The sequence below is a fragment of the Sapajus apella genome, unplaced genomic scaffold (genome assembly GCF_009761245.1).
Source record: "Sapajus apella isolate SASKATOON/1434 unplaced genomic scaffold, GSC_monkey_1.0 scaffold50, whole genome shotgun sequence".
Classification (NCBI taxonomy): Eukaryota; Metazoa; Chordata; class Mammalia; order Primates; family Cebidae; genus Sapajus; species Sapajus apella.
In genome coordinates this window covers 12,385,130-12,400,873 of record NW_022436990.1, presented here as the reverse complement: position 1 = coordinate 12,400,873, position 15,744 = coordinate 12,385,130, and the positions used below count along the sequence as shown (strand labels likewise).

General features: G+C 36.8%; 1 protein-coding gene across 4 annotated transcripts in view; it reads left to right on the top strand.

The window, feature by feature from the left end:
* Nucleotides 1-15,577: 15,577 nt before the first annotated feature.
* G2E3 (G2/M-phase specific E3 ubiquitin protein ligase) overlaps nt 15,578-15,744 on the top strand; it is a 57,899-nt gene continuing 57,732 nt past the window's right edge. For 3 of the 4 annotated variants that reach the window (XM_032242642.1, XM_032242643.1, XM_032242641.1), the window contains exon 1: nt 15,578-15,723. The gene's annotated coding sequence lies outside the window, so the exon portion shown is untranslated. The remainder of the gene's footprint in view (nt 15,724-15,744) is intronic. The other variant, XM_032242644.1, reaches the window with a different exon arrangement.

Genomic DNA, 15,744 nt, shown 5'->3' with positions numbered 1-15,744 from the left:
GCAGGCGACATTTTACTGAAGTCCATTTTACATCAGCCTCCTCTACCTTCTTTGCCCACATAAATGCACGTGGGCTATGGGGTAGACCATGCAACAGGCAAGCACCTGTAATTGTGACTATTTCTGTAGAAGAGGAGGGGCCAGAGTGAATTTCCAGTAGCCATTTTTACCCTCCTTTCACCATCTACCATAGCTTGTAAGAAAAATTAGTTTAGCATCCCACCCCTGAAGCTGCCAAGTTCAACTCTAGCTGAAGTCAGACATATGACAAATTTCAGGACAATAATGACTCATATATTTGTAGCTAAGAATTTTAAGCCCAGCAGGTTTCTTACATTAAACATACACTTTAAACACAGAAATAGAAGATAGTCTTTTCTAAAACAAGTGAATACGAATATGTAAGCATAAAAATATATGGACATTCATAAACATCTCTCTACAACTTATAAAAGGAAAGGTATAGACAGAGTCCTGGTTTACTGGTACAATTTGGCAATCAAAACAGTTTCTAAAGGAGATTAAGATGGCTGTTCCCCTTTCTATATTTTAATTTCAGCTTTACACATGTTTTGGCTTTATATATTTTCCATAGAATCTTTCTACCTTTTGCTGAATTTAGCATTGATTTTATTAATGTAGTCAATATCTGCATCATTATTATAGGGATGGCTTGGACTATATTTGCCTCATGCTTCAATTTGCTTTTCCCATCTATGAGCACCCTATCAATTTCCTCTGTGGAAGGCAAATGTTCTGTGAAGAAGACTGTCGGATATTGGGTAGAAATTCTGTCCCTAGTTTTCTTAGTTTTCGTTTCTATGTCAGATTTGATCTGTTTGGTCAACCAGTGATACTGGCATACCTAGGCAGCAGTATAATATGAAATTCCCAGATCAGGGTTTTTCCTCTTCTATTTCCTTCCCCATCTCAGAAGGATCACTTGAGCCCAGGAGTTCAAGAACAACATAGTGAGATCCCATCTCAAAAAATAGAACATTATTCAGAAATAAAAAGGAATAACGTACTGATCCATGCAACAATGCAGATGAGCCTCCAAAATATTATTTGAAGTAAAAGAAGTCAGACATAAAAGATTACAGACTGTATAACTCCATTTTTATGAAGCTTCCAGAAGAGGTAAATCTATAAAGACAAGAAGCTGACTACTGGTTTTAAGAGGATAGATGGATGGGTAGATGAGAGTAAGTGCTTGACGGTTATGGGGTTTGCTTTTGGGATGATGAAAATATATTGGAAATAAAGGTAATGGTTGCACAACATTGTGAATGTACTAAGTGCTATGAAATTGTATAAAGTGGTTTTTATGTTATATGAAATTTACCTCAATAAAAATTTTAAAAATCTGTTGATCATAAATATAAGGGCATTTCTGGACCCTCAGTTTGATTCTACTATCTATATGTCTATTCTTATGCTGCACACAATAAAACCCTCTCATTTTTCTCAATAATTCCCTGAAAACTCATTTAAGTGAATGTCAAACTCTTCACCTATTTAACAAATAGCATCAAATGACTATTTACTCCCAAAGACTTCAAAGATTTGATTTAAAATCCTCACTTTTCTGGGCTCACCATTCCTAAACTACTATATCATAATTTTTATCCAATCTAAGTTTTTATATTAAAAGAAGTACCTTAAAAGAGCCTCCAGAACTTTATAAATATCCTGAATTTGTCCTCTCCACTTTCAGGTATTACTAAAAATATCTATCAAGACAGTGCTTTCCCTCACCACGGTAAGAATAAACTTAGTCTTGTCTTACTAACAGATTGTTTTAGAGAACTTTTCAGGGAGGACTAATTCAGTGATCTTACAGGTTTTACCAAGAACCAATGAAGGGCTCCAAGGCTCTGGACATTCCTCAGAAATCGGTTGAGTGTCCCATTTGGTGGGCAAAGGGTATCTCTGACCATAACAGGGAGATAAACATTGCATTGGGCCAACCTCTGAATACTTTTTGCTGAGCTCCAAAATCTCAGCTTTATTTTTGCCTCCTAGTAATTAGGAACTAGTTTTAGGTATCTTTTCATTATCTGATAAGGTAAGTTTTATCTTGATGGAAATCTGTCTTTATACTAATAACATTATTTGTCTTTGTCTGTCCTTGTCAAATATGTCTTTGTAACATGCCCTTCAGAGGAACATTCCTAGGGAAAGAATGGGTATAGGCCCCAATAAATATCTGTTTTCACAAGCTGTACCTGGGGACTGAACAGTGTAGGCAGTCTTTAGACAAACTCTTCCTCGTGTCACTTAAAACTTAATTCAAATTTTCCTGAGTCTTTTGTTTTGTTTTTTTTGTGTGTGTGTGTGTCTGTGGCTGTCTGGTTTGGTGAAACTTTTTATTAAAACTTGTTATATAGAAGCTGCAAATTAGTGAGATTTACAGATAGAGATGATAGCCATTAGGCTGGGAAATGGTTCATAACATATAAGCAGTACTTTCAACTGACCATTCTTAGGCCTTTTCTCAATCTAGACCTGTATTTGCAACAACTCTGGGTTGGCTCCTGGTTTTTACATGTATTTATAATATAACAAATTTGTGTGCTAAATTATCTATATGGCATAATTTTACCAAGTATAATTTAGAATTAGGGTAGCCATTTGATGCAATTTGACATGAACAAAGTTACTCAGTCGAGAGGTGATTTAAGGGCAAAAATAAAACAGAACTCCAAAGGTCCAATGGTCTGTATCTTTTTCCACTGGTTTGAGGAAGGCTTAATTCCAAAAAGAATATTCAAAAATATCTTTCTTAAGAGGAAGGCAGAGGAAGAATTGAAACAGAAGGGGAAAATGCAATGCGATAACAGAAACAGAATTTTGAAGATGATAATGCTGGCTTTAAAGATGAAAGAAGGGAACATAAGCCAAGGAATACAGCTCTAGAAGCTGGAGAAGGCAAGGTAACTGATTCTCCCTTAAAGCCTCCAGGAGAAATGAGCCCTGCCAATACCTTGACTTAAGCCTAGTGAAACTGACTGGGGCTGGCCGGGTCCAGTGGTTCACATGTGTAATCTCAGTACTTTGGAAGGCTGAGGCAGACAGATAATTTGAGTTCAGGAGTTTGAGAGCAGCCTGGCCAACATGGTGAAACCCTGCCTCTACCAAAAATACAAAAATTAGGTCATGGTGGCACCACCCTGTAGTCCCAGCTACTTGGGAGGCTGAGGCAGGTGAATCACTTGAACCTGAAAGATGGAGGTTGCAGTGAGCTGAGATCATGCCCCCTGCCTCCAGCCTGGGCAACAGAGAGAGACAGAGACAGAGAGAGAGAGGAAGGAGTGGGGAGGGAGGAGAGAAAGAGAGGAAGGAGGAAGGGAAGGAAGGAGGAGGGGAGGGAAGGAGAGAGGGAAGGGAAGGAAGGAGGGAGGGAAAGGAAGGAAGGAGAGAAGGAAAGGAGAGAAGGAGGGAGGGAAAGAAGGAAGGAAGGAAAGAAGGGAAAGAAGGAGGGAGGGAAGGAAGGAAGGAGGGAGGGAAAGAAGGAAGGAAGGAAAGAAGGGAAAGAAGGAGGGAGGGAAGGAAGGAAGGAGGGAGGGAAAGAAGGAAGCAAGGAAGAAGCCTCCTAGCCTCCAGAACTGTAAGAAAATAAATGTGTGTTGTTATAATCTGCCAACTTTGTAACTAATAAGAGACAAATATAGTTACCTAAAAATCCCCAACTCTATTTTTGCTAGCAATGTTATTTATAACTCACTTAAAATAAGTCATATATACAGTATTCAATAGTACAATTTGATAACTTTTGACATATGTAAATACTTATGAAGCCATTACCATGTTTAATCAAGACATTGAATATGATTACTCCCCCAAATTTCCTTGTGCTCCTTTGTAATTTCTCCCCATTCCCCACCCAATCCCTATGTAACCACGTATCTACTTTCTGTCACTATAAGTTAGTTTGTATTTTCTGGAATCTTACATAAGTGATTCTATACAGTATATATATTTTTTCTGGCTTTCACTAAGCATAATTATTTTTAAGATTCATTGAAATAATAGTATGTATCAGTAGTTGATTTATTATAATATTTTATTGTTTATACATTTATCAGTTGGTAGACATTTTCCATTTTTGGTTATTTATAAAGTTTCTAAGAACATTTGTATGCAAGTCTTTGTTGGAGTGACAGGATTACAAGGTAAATGTGTATTTAACTTTTTAAGAAACTAGGGAGCTGTTTTCAAAAGTAGTCATATCATTTTACATTCCCACACAGTGTATCAGAATTCCAGCTCCTCTATTTGGAATCCTTGCTAACGTTTGATATAATCAGTCTTTTTAATTTGAGCCATTCTAATATTAGTTTAGATACTACCATTCTCCTTTTGTTACTATTTGTATGGAACACCCTTTCCATCCTTTCACTGTTAACCTATTTGTGTCTTTGAATCTAAAGTGAGTCTTTTACAGACAGTATATAGTTGGATCCTTTTTTTTTTTAGTCCATTCTACCAATATCTGTCTTTCGATTGGAGAGTTTAATTCATTTACATTTAGAGTAATTATTTATAAGGAAGGACTTATTCCTTTATTTTGCTATTTGTTTTCTATATGCCTTAGAGCTTGTCTATTTCCTACATTACTGTCTTTTGTGTTAAGTTGATATTTTATAGTGAAATGTTTAAATTTCTTTCTCATATAATTTTGTATGCATTCTTTGGCTATTTTCTTGTGGTTACCATGGGATTACATAACACCCTAAAGTTTTAACACTCTAATTTGAATTTACACCAGATTAATTTCAATAACATGCAAACACTGCTTCTTTAACAGCTGTATCTCCAACCCTTTTGATTATCAGTCATAAAATCATATTTTATACACTGTTTGTCCAAAAACATAAGCTAATAATTTTCTAGCATATTAGTTACTTAAATTACATAGAGAATAAAGCATGGAGTTGAAAACCAAGATTATCATAACAGCTTTTAGACTAATAATTGTTTATTTTTTAATGTATCAGTCTTTTAAATCATTTAGGAAAAATGAAGTTATGCATCATTGTTATAATACTAGGTTTTATAATTCAATTTTGCTTTGACAATTGTTTTCCTTTTAGTACTTAAAAAACATAAGTGCATTGTCTTCTGGCCTCTAAAGTGTCTGATGACAAATCTGCTGTTAATCTTATGACCCCATGTGACAAATCACTTTTCTCTTGCTGCTTTCAAAATTCTCTTTGTCTTTCAACATTTTGATTATAATATCTTGGTGTGGGTCTCTGAGTTCAGCATACATTGAGTTTGTTGAGCTTCTTGGATGTTTATATTCATGTCTTCCATCAAATTTGGGGAGTTTTTAGCCATTACTTCTTCAGATATTCTCTTTCTTTTTCTTTCTCTTCTCTTTCTAGGAATACCATAATGCCTGTGTTGTTTAGCTCTATTGTGTCACATAGGTCTCTTGGGCTCAGTTCCATTTTCTTCAGTCTTTTTCTTTCTGTTTTTCAGACTCAGTAATTTTCACTGTTCCATTTTCAAGTCACTGATTCTTTCTCCTGCCTACCCAAATCTGCTTTTTAATACTTCTAGTGAATTTTTTCACTTCGGTTATTATAATTTTCAGCTCCATGATTTTTTGTTGTTGTTTCTTTTTAGGTTTTTTATTTCTTTAATGATTTTTCCATTTTGTTCAGACATCATTTTGTTGACTTATTTCTTCCTTTAGTTCTTTATCTTTAAGAAAGTTGTTTTAAAGTCTCTGTCTAGTAGATCTGCCATCCAATCTTTTTCAAAGACAGTTTATTGGATTCTTTTCCCTTTGAAAAGACCATACTTTCCAGTTTCTTTGTATGCTTTGTGATTTTGTCATTGCTGTTGAAAATTGTACATTTGAATCTAATAATGTGGTAACTTGGGAAATCAAGTTCTCTCCCTTCCCTAGGTTTTGTTGGTGTTTTGCATTTTATTATTATTATTTTTGTTGCCATTATTGCTATAGGTTGTGTCTGTGCTGAGGATCAGCCTGAGGTTTAAACTTAAGGTCTTCTCTGGTCTTCGCTGAGCCTGCAGCTTCATCTGGGCATGTATGGTGACTTTCTAATTTTCCTCACATATGCCGTTGCTTTTGAATGTTCTAGTCTTCAATGTCTGGCTTCCATAAGGGGAGAGAGAAAAAAAATAATGGGAGAGAAAAGGGACTGCCTCTTTAACTCTCCTGGACATTTCTTTAGCCAGAGGGGTGGGAGGGTTTGCAACAATGAGGGTTAGTGCAACCATAGTGACCACCACCTCTTTGCCTATCTCTGTGATCGTATGCAGCAATCAATGATCACAGCACAGATCCCCAGTATTTGTAGGACATGGTCCTTTTTGCCCATCCTGGTTCCTGCAAGCTGTGTGTAAGCTGCTCCAGGAACATACGTACAGCTGCCCAACATTGGGCTGAAAGGTAGGATTGTTATTTAAAATAACATTATGAAACTACATGTTAACATACATATTTGTATTTTCTAAAACAAAAAAATTTTAGTGAGAAGAGAAAAGTGGCATTGTTTTACCCCTTTTTTTTTTTTTTTTTTTTTGAGATGGCGTCTTGCTCTTGTTGCCCAGGCTGGAGTGCAATGGCACAAACTCAGCTCACTGCAACCTCCGCCTCCTGGGTTCAAGTGATTCTCCTGCCTCAGCCTCCTGAGCAGCTGGAACTACAGGCACCTGCCACCAGGCCCAGCTAATTTTTGTATTTTTAGTAGAGATGGGTTTCATCATGTTGGCCAGGCTGGTCTTGAACTCCTGACCTTGTGATGCATGCACCTCAGCCTCCCAAAGTGCTGGGATTACAGGTGTGAGCTGTTTTATCTTTATATAAATCTCTCTGATGGATAACTTAATAGAGAATCACTGGATTTTCATATCAGTTTCTGCATCCAGTCTGTTGCAATATCACATGCCATGCAGCCTCTGGAAAACTCTGTTGTATACTTGCAAGAGAATACAAGTGAAAAAAGCAAACCATCTAGTATTATTTTGAAAATAGTTTGACTTCATGAGTCACATTTTGAAAATTGTTTATCTAATTCATCTTTCAGTCTAGTACTGAAGTCGTCTCTGTACTAATATTAACAAAGCCTCTACCTAAAACTAGATGATATCTGAGGTTCCTTATCAAACTAACATCCTATAACTCTATAGATGAACAAGAAAATTTCTCACAAAAAAACAAACTTTGCTATTAGCTGATTGTTTTAGATTAATGTTAGGGTTTTATCACTGCTCATATCTCTTCTGGGGTCTGTGAATTGAAATACTGTAATGGAAGAAGAACAAGCTTTGTGTCTAACCAAACAAGCTATTGTTAAAATACCAGTTCGGTCTGCTGTGGCTTTGGACAAATTATTTAATCTCATTAAGCCCTAGTTTCATCACCTACTTTGTCAAGATTAAATCAACATTTAGTTTTAGCACAGTATTTTGAATGTAGAAAGTATTAAACAAACGTTAGTTCCCTTTTTTCCAATCATATGCCTTTTGCTGGTTAACCTTACCTACAAGAATCCTCATTGCCCCATCATGACCACTTTTGGAAGACTGAAGTTTAATACCTATTACTGTACAATACCTAAGAAGCGAGTCACCTTGGAGATACTAGATTTGCAAACCCAAACCATTAAAAAAATCGTACAGGAGTTAAATAGCAAATATTACATCAAACTGCCCTGAAATTCTCACTAACTATTTCAGCTACAAACATGACCTAAGCTCTTTCTATAAACATGGATTAATTCAAATCACTACCAAGGTGGAAAGTAGACAGCAGGTCACTGAGGAATGTATCATATGTTCTGAAGGGAAGAAGATCCATCTGGGAGGACAATTCCTTTGTGACTTTCAGTGGCTCACCAGCCTAAGGATACTGGGCATGGAATATCAAATGCCATTTAAAGGAGAAGGAAGGGGATGTTAACTGTATGTCTTACCCATTTGCCTAACTATAATTACCATTAAATATCCTCTCATTTACAGTTCACAAGAAACCTGTCAGGTAGTTATTATTATTTACATCTTAGAAATGTGTAGTGAAGCTCAAAGGGTTGGGTACTTCATACTTAGCTTGTAAGTAATAGAGCTAGTATTTAAATCTCAGCCTGTTTTGCTTTCAAATCTGACTCTTAACATTGTATTACTTACTATCTTTGAAAAATGTTTCCTAAAGAATGGCCCTAAGGGTTGAAGCTAACCTTTGAGCAAGTGCCTGCTTCCTAAGTGATAATCCTGTGCCCTAGACCTTTGTGAGAATTTGAAGTATTCTTTCACCCCCAACAAAACACTCAGGTAAGAATTGGGCTTATTGTAACTGAGTTGCTTTATCAGTTCAGTTGCGGAGTCATTTTTCTCAAGTATTCTGGGAGGGTTAAAAAATCAAAGTACACAGAATAAACTGAAAACAGTTTTGATTGCCAGCAATTGTATCCAAGAATGTTAAAGATTCAATTCAAGCATGTTGTTCATTACTTGATTTATTCTGGGTGGCATTACCAATGTGTGTTTCTGCATTTGGAGTTACTCTTAACTGTCAAGAGGCTCTGATTTCTATGTAAACACTTCAGCCCAAAAGACAGCAATTTTAAAAAGCAATCCAGACAACTATTTGTTTAAAACACCAACTTAGGATTAATGTTAACATAAACATACCACATCTTTGACCTATATTAAAACACCATGTTTCATACTGGCTACAAGCAAACTTTGAATCCTTTGTAAAATCTGTACAGTTACCCAGCAGGCATGATGCCATTCCAAATCACTGTGGTTACTATACAGCTACTTATTATCCAAACAATCCTGAAACAAAAGACCTGAAATTGGCTGTTTTGGGTGCTTCTCCCTGCTGCCAGGAAGAGGTGTGTTTAACTTTCAAGACACTGAACAGCAGTTAGATGAGCACTTCAGATCAAAAGATCCAAGTAAATAAACAATAAGAAAAAGATTTCTGTTTGATAGCAGGCAACTGACTTTTCTGAAAAATGTATTTTAATTCAAGTTCAAAAATTGATATAAAAAGACTGATCAGGCAAAAGAATATAAGAAACATATTAGTAAACATATAAATGAAATTGTGCACCAAAGAGTAAAGAAACCAATAACTAACAGACATTAAAAGCTGAAACTCCCTCTAATCTACTTGAGAGATTTTTAAAAACTGGATGAAATCTGTTGGAACCAATGGAGCCAACTGGAGTTTGTATAGAGCAAGTTTGTTGATGGCACAACCTGAATAATTTCTACCACGTTTCATATTAACTCCCCCTAAATTTGCACCAGCAACCCATGAGGAGGCACAAAGAAATAACTGGTCATGCCTGAGGACTTTCCAGACCTCCCCTTTTATTCCACCAATCACCTGCTAGCCTTAGAATCACCCCCTAAACTTTTTCTAACAAAAGTAAAACCAGCACAGAGAGACAGTTTTGAGCGGGACTCCTGACTTCTTGTGAGTCAACTTATAATAAAAAACTTTTCTTTTCTCATAAGCCCAGTTTTGTCACATATTGGCTTTTAGTGCATCAGGCAGCAAGGCTTTTTGGCTTGGTAAAATGAATACAACTCCATTCAGAAACATATTAGCACTGCTGACAGCATAGCAGAAGTGTGGCAAATCTGTATTAACCATGGGATCCTACACTAATAATGGTCATGTACTTATTTTGTACGATATTATCATTATAATTTCTACACAACAGGTGATCAATAATATGGGCTATGGCTGGGGCAGTGTTTCACACCTGTAATCTCCACACTTTTGAAGGCTGAGGCAGGAGGATCACTTGAACCCAGGAGTTCAAGAACAGTCTGGGCAACTTAGCAAGACCCCCTAATCTCTACAAAAATTTTAAAAAACCCGGGCGCAGTGGCTCAAGCCTGTAATCCCAGCACTTTGGGAGGCCGAGGTGGGTGGATCACGAGGTCAAGAGATCGAGACCATCCTGGTCAACATGGTGAAACCCCGTCTCTACTAAAAATACAAAACATTAGCTGGGCATGGGGGCGTGTGCCTGTAATCTCAGCTACTCAGGAGGCTGAGGCAGGAGAATTGCCTGAACCCAGGAGGGGGAGGTTGCAGTGAGCTGAGATCTCGCCATTGCACTCCAGCCTGGGCGACAATAGTGAAACTCCGTCTAAAAAAAAAAAAAAAAAAAAAAAAATTAGCTGGGCATGGCAGTGCATGCCTGTGGTCCCAGCTACTTGAAAGGCTGAAATGAGAGGATCACTTGAGCCCAGGCAGTTGAAACTGCAGTGAGCCATGATCGTACCCCTGCACTTCCAACCTGAGTGACAGATCAAAATCCTTTCTCAATAATTAATAATGATAATATACGCTAATTTATTTTGGAATCATGGGATGAAAATTATGCAGCATTAATGCCAAAATTAGAAATATTAAGTATATTCCAAAGTATTCAAATATTGCTGAGAATCCTAGATGAAGCCTAAGTAACAGATAAAGACAGTAAGCACAGAGAAGGGAAGAAGAAAAACAGACCATTAAAGGAGGAAGTAAAAAAACAAACCTGAGGTAAATACGGGAGCAGTAATGAGATCATAAGTAGAGTAGAAATGATTAATATATAAAGTCAACTGGGGAGAAGAGAATTACCTCTATTTCATGCTTTTACATTATTGTTAGAGGTTAGTGAAGTAGAAGTTTGGGAATAGAGGTCTACAATGCCCTGTATTCTGAGGAGGAACTGATTGTGACATCATTTATGTGAGCCATATACAATGCAGGTGTGAGCCACTGCATCCAGACTCCAAGTACACTTCTTATAGTATGACTCTATTAGATGTGTTTAACTTACAAGACACCGAACAGCAGTTAGATGAACACTTAAGGACAAAAGATCCAAGTACATAGACAATGGGCTCGGAGTATCAGAAAACTTAATTAAAAATTTTCCTTCTAAGATCTCAGGGATGGTCTCTAATCAAGGCAACAGATAAGTGAGGTGATATCAATACCAGGCAGAATATTGATAGATATGGCTGAGGAGAGAGACTAGACAGAAAGCTAGAAATTTATCCTCAGAGTGAAAGGTAAAAGTGAACAGAGACATTCAGGGTTGGATTTGCCCTAAGTATCAGTCAAGTATTTGCTTCAGATGTAGGTAGGTGATGAGGATCAAAAAAATCTGACTCATTTGAAAAGGAAGAGGGGTTACCAGAAGTTCAATATAGCTAACCCAGGGGAGGAATGAGTTCCTGTAAAGGACAATTTAGCCCAAAAGTGTATATTAATTCTAGGTGAGTGCTAATTTAAGAATGAGTGCCAGGTTTATCAGCAATACTATATAACAGAGTATTGTTATTTCTCTAAAGATAATCATACCACCTTCTTATTTGCATGTCTTGGGGAGTTCAATAGCCCTAACTTTGGAGGCAATGGTTTATGGGCATAGCAACACAAGTTCGGATGGCCTCCTAAAAGGATGGATGTACCCTACCTTACTCATTCAATAATCTTCCTCTTGATAGTCATTTCCAGTTAGGAGCCATTATAAGCAGTGGTTCAAAAAGCACTAACATACTTATTTCTATAGGAGAATCCCAAAGTTGAGAAAAGCCTGAGTTACTTTCCAAGAGTTGTAGCAATGTATGCTCCTGTGGTTAAGAGTTATATTTTACCACCACACCCTTCCTGTATGGGATATTATGAAGTTTTAATTTTTGCTAATCCAATAAAGGAAAGTTGGTATTTGGTTGGTTGATTTGCATTCCCAAAAGTGAGTTAGTAAGGTTGAGTATTTTTTGTGTCTTGTCCTCTTTCACTTCTTTTTCAATGAATTACTTGTTCATTTCTTCTGCCCATTTCGATTGCTTTTCGAAAACAAATTATAAAATTTTTTCTGTTAGAATTGTTAACATAGTGTCCTATGTTTTATAGATATTTTATCATGGTCTCTCATTTATCTTTCAGTGTGTCATGGTGACTTTGCTCTTCAAATATTTTAAACTTTAACATAATCAAACGTACTCATCTTTTATTTTATGGCTTCTAGGACTCTTGTCTTGCTCTGTCACCCAGGCTGGAGTGCAGTGGTGCATAGCTCAGTGCAACCTCCAATTCTTGGGCTCAAGGGATCCTCCCACCTCAGCCTCCTGAGTAGCTGGGACTACAGGTGCACACTGCCACACACAGATAAATTTTTTAAAAAATTCATAGAGACAGGGGTCTTGTTATGTTACCCAGGCTGTCTCAAACTTCTGATTTGAAGTGATCTTCCTGCCTTGGCTTCTCAAAGTGCTGGGATTACAGGCAAGAGCTACTGCACCTAGACCTGCCTTGTTTAAGAAGTCTCTTCCACTTAAAGTCACAGTTACTGTTCTAAGCTTTTCCCCAATATACTCTTGTTTTTTTTTTTCATTTCAATCTTTAATTCTTCCAGAATTAATTTTGCTATATGATAAAAGGTACAGGCTTAACTTTTTATCTTCCATATAACCAGCCACTTACTGCCAATTTTTGTTTATTTATGAATGAAGCCATCCTTTTCCTGAAATGGAAATATCACCTTTATATTAATATTCTCTATATAGTTTAATTTTTCTGGATTCTCTAAGTATTTTTCTTTTTTGTGCTAATACTGTATTTTTCGTCTGTTTTTGTTTGTTTGTTTGTTTTGGCAACTCTTTGTAGCGGTTTTGTGGTAAGTTTTTACTATCTAGTAAGACGAATTGTCTACTCCTAACCTCTGTTTTCTTTTTCTAATATGTTTTAAGAATTCTTATGTATTAATTTTCCTATTTGAATATTGAAATCACTTATGTTCTCCAATTATATTTTAAAGTAGCAGGTTCCATATCTTTCTTTAGGAATAACATTTATTTAAAACTGTATTTAAATTTTAAATTAAAATTAAATTGAATTCTAATTTAATTTTGTGTATTTTCTTTAAAATTTATTTCTAAGCATTTTATAATTTCTGTTACTTATGTTGATTGTGGTAAGAACCTTTTAGAGTAGATTACAGGAACTCTTCTGCCAAAGCAGTTTATGTTGTTTCTTCCATGTAAAATAGATGACCCTTGGTCCCAGAAGTGTTTTTGTCTTGTTTTCTGCTGTATATGGATTGAACAGGAAGAGGAAAGCAGGAAAGAGAGAAGGTTATATTAGCTATGACTCAAATTTTCTAAGAATTCAGTTCTCAGCTAGTTCACATTACTGAAGGATTATCAGAGACTGAATAAAATTCTTAATTTTATTCTTCAATTTTTGCAGCATTTATTAAGTGGAATACTTATAATTTCACTTAATTAAAAATGTTTATAAGCTATCAGAATGCCCAGTCCGATGGCCAGGTTTATCAGATTTAAGTATATTTTGTAATGAATATTTTATTTCAAAAGTCCTTAAGTCTGTATTTACTCAGGCTCTTTGATTTATTCAGTGGGTATTTATTAAAGATCTTTTTTCTTCATGAAATGCTGTAACATTACTTGAATATTGATTGTATTCAAAATCACCTATACTCATTCTGGTGAAAAAAAAAAAGAACAACATTTTAAATAGCACAATAACCAGATAGACCACTCAGTGAACTCTAGCCCTAGACAATTAATACAATTAAGCCTGGCTAATCTTATGGAAAAAAATGTGAATGACTTTAGAGGGCTCTCCGGTACTGATGAGAACTGAATCTCATTATTCCAAGTGATAGCCAGGCTGTGGGGTGATAATGACTTTGTCAACATTTTAGTGGAAGAAACTGAAGAATTCATTTAGGGTTGCAGAGAAGGACTGACCAAGGACAACTCAGGGGACAAGCAAAAAAATAAAAAATTAAAAACTTGCCCATAGAGTTGTATAAAGAAAATCATATATATATACATAATCTTCTGGGTGGCTTTTCCAGGGCAATTTTAACTTTTGTGTACAGGTTGACTTGAGAATTTAATTCCTGTGAAGGATAAGACTTAATGGTGGGAAGGTGCCAAGAATTATGAAAGACATAGGAAAATATATGACATAGTTGCTGCCTTCAAGAAACTTCAAGGACCAATATATTTAATGGGGTCAGATATGTAGAACATAAAATAATACAATATATCATGAATGACAAAATGTGTGGTCAAATCGTTATATGTAATTATTGAATGAATCACTGAATGAATGAATGGACATAGGCTATCCAAACAAATTTATATGCTTAATAAACCTGATTCTATATCTAGAATGTATTCAATTTCTAACAATCTTTCTTAAAGAACAAAATTGCAAAAGAAAAAAAAAGCTTATCTTAAAATTTCAACTGGTGATAAAAATAAAATGTAAAAGTCCTCCATCTCCTCCTACTCCAATTATCAGTCCTGCTCCCAGAGATGTTTACAGCTTAGGTATCCATCCCTCAGTTTTGTATAACATATACATACGTATACTTTTAAAGATGGATACTATAGTCCTTCTTAAACTTTTTTCAATTTTTCATTTCAGTACCTGCTGATCTACTTGATTACATTTAGTTCCTGCAGTGTCAGCATAGTATCATAACTTACTTGCCTTAAACCACTTCTTTACTGGTAGACATAGGTTATTTTCTATCTTCCACTGTTAAAAACAGTACATCAGTTAATAGCTTTACCACTGCCTGTGTCAGATTACCTGTAGGATGGGTTCCTAGAAATATCGTAAACCTTTCAAATTGTATTTTTTATAAAGGCTAAAGGTATGCTGTCATGGATTGGTGTGAACTGATCAGTTTAGGTTCAATGCTAATGTTAGATGTGAGGATGATCTGGTGGCAACATCAATTACAGCTATAAAAGTCAGAGTTCTTTAGTGCCCCTCAATCCCTAGCATTTCCAGTCCTTCCTTTATTTTCTAAAAGCTCCCAGATGTCTCTTCAGAAGCTTAAGACATTTTGGATCAAAGATGTACTACTGTGTTCCTCAATAAACGAAAAGATAGTGTTGTTCCAATAATCTCACAGGACAATACTTAATAATCTCGTAAAGTGAGCCCTTATGTGTGGGGAGGCGGGAATAAGATTTATTGCTTTCTAACACTTACCATCAGTTTGAGACCAGGAATTGGTCTGAGCACTTATTTTCAATTTCTGGCTGAATATGGGTGAACTTGGCTTTCTGTTTTCCCCAAACCGGGGACAGAAAGAGTTAAAAGCCCTAATTGTGCTGGGATAGGACTGAGGAGGCTCAGGAAAGGCTGCACTAAGTATTTGGAGGGTTTGGTTCTTTTTCCTTCTTGCTGTTGCTGCTGTTTCCTCGAGGATGAGGGGAAAGATAAAACCCTCGCAGCTGTTTGTGCTTTCATTCGCCCCATTCCTCGAAGGTGACGAAACTTCAGCACGTCTCTGTCCATTTCAGAAACAAGAGAATCCCCTCAAGAACAAATAGGCGAAGACAACGACCCTGAGCCCGTAGTTTTTCTGAGCTCCTAAATGGGAAGAGGCACCTGGCAAGACAAGCGAAGGCGACACAGCCAAGTTAGCGCTGAGCAGCAAGGTTAGGGTGCCAGGCGGGCACGAGCGCGCGGGTTCTTGCTCACCGCGAGCGCCTCCGGGGGTCCCGCCCCTCGGGGGCAGGGCCTATCGCTCCTTCCGGGTTTGGGAGCGGAAGTGGGCGAATTTGAATCTTGTGGGCCGTTGAGTGTGGCTGCTCGCGGTCGGCGTGCCGCGGCGCTGAGCGGGCAGGGAAAAGTGACACTGAGGCTCTGGAACTTCTGCCCAGCGCACCTTGGTGAGTAAATGGGGAACGGGA